Raw genomic sequence first — 1640 nt, 5'->3', positions numbered from 1 at the left:
AAGAGCCTCACACCCTGAGACCCCGAACATTTGCTGAGGAGAATGGCAGAACATTTTCCAACTGAGTCATCTGATAACAGCCTTGGCTCTGGTAAGCCTCTTAATGTACAGAAAGCATGCTGCTCAAGATAGAGTTGGTGGGTGGATGTTGGCTTGGCTCGTTTGGTTAAGGTGTTAGCCTGGCGCAGTTGATATCAATCTTACCTCTGGGTCAGAATGTTGTGCGTTTGAATGTCACACCATGACTTGAACCCATAATCTGGCACTAAGTGAGGTGCTGTCCTTTAGTTGAGGAGCCTGTCTGTTTAGGTGGAGGTTAAGGGCTGTAATAAGAAGACAGTAAGCTTGGTATTCTGCAAGGATGAGATCAAATGGGTCAAAGGGCCTTCTTTACGTGGACTTATCTTGTGACAATGTCACTGTGAGCTGTTCTTTCCAACTGAAACACTATTACGTGTTTATGAATCTTTAATAACACGTGACATCGCCAGAGCATCTCCAGCTGTGGCTTCACTTCCCAATAGCACACCATCTCCTCAGCCCCCCTCCTCTTCCTTAGCTACATGCTGCCTCTTGGCGACATCATCTGTAGATGTACACTGATGACACCCAGCCCTACCTCTCCACCAACTCTCTCGACTTTTCCAATGCCTCTGTGTTTTAGACTGCTAGTCCAATATCTAATCTTGGATGAGCTGTAATTTCCTCCAGCTAAACATTGGGAATTACCAATGCCATTATCTTCAGCCCCTTTCCTGGTCTCTGCCTCAGGTTGAACTATACTGTTCGCAACCTCAGTGTTCTATTTCACCACGAGCTGAGCTTATATCCTCTCCATCATGCCTACTTGTACCCGTGTAACATTGCCCACCTTCACTCCTACCTCAGCCCGTATGCCACTGAAACCCTTATCCTTGCTTTTGTCACCTCCATTCAACTACTCCAATGCTCTCCTGACCAGCCTCCCATTGTCCACCATCTGCAAATTTCAGCTCAACCAAAACTCTGTTGCATATGTGCTGTCCTGTATGAAGTCCCACTCATCCATTATCCATGTCCTCACTGATCCACACTGCATCAAATGTAAAAGTCTCATCCATGTGTTTAAATTTCTTCATGGCTTACCCATCCCTATCTCTGTAATCGCCTCCAAGCCTCGGTTTAACGTCTCGTCCAAAAGACAGCAACTGCAACAGTGCAGCACTCTTTCAGTGTCAGCCTAGATTTTGTGCTCAAGTCTCTGGAGGGAGACTTGCACCCACAAACTTCTGACTCAGAGGCCAGAGTGCTACCCATTGAGCCACGGCTGACACCCTAAAAATGCGGACACTTCACGAATTTGCATGTCATCCTTGCGCAGGGACCATTCTAATCTTCTCTGCATCATTCCAATTTTAATATCTGTACTGCCGAAGTGAGCACAAGTCCTTACCAGGCCCGACTCTGCTTAGCTTCTGAGATCAGACGAGATAAGGCGTTTTTGGAGTGGTGTGGCCATAGGAACAGGGGTAGGCCATTTAGCCCCTCGAGCCTGTTCCGCCATTCAATGAGATCATGGCTGATCTGTGACCTAACTCCATATACCCGCCTTAGCCCCATATCCTTTAATACCTTTGGTTAACAAAAATCTATCAATCTCA

At 46.8% G+C, this 1640-nt stretch overlaps 1 non-coding gene across 1 annotated transcript; it reads right to left on the bottom strand.

Annotated features, from left to right (window-relative positions):
• Positions 1-1315: 1315 nt before the first annotated feature.
• LOC137326052 (U6 spliceosomal RNA) lies at positions 1316-1422 on the bottom strand. Its single transcript, XR_010964070.1, has one exon. It is a non-coding gene; the product is annotated as a U6 spliceosomal RNA (small nuclear RNA).
• Between the last annotated feature and the right edge of the window lie 218 nt (positions 1423-1640).

This window comes from Heptranchias perlo, chromosome 9, assembly GCF_035084215.1.
Source record: "Heptranchias perlo isolate sHepPer1 chromosome 9, sHepPer1.hap1, whole genome shotgun sequence".
Lineage (NCBI taxonomy): Eukaryota > Metazoa > Chordata > Chondrichthyes > Hexanchiformes > Hexanchidae > Heptranchias > Heptranchias perlo.
Note: the sequence above shows the minus strand (reverse complement) of the source record. Positions and strands in the feature narration are given on the sequence as shown.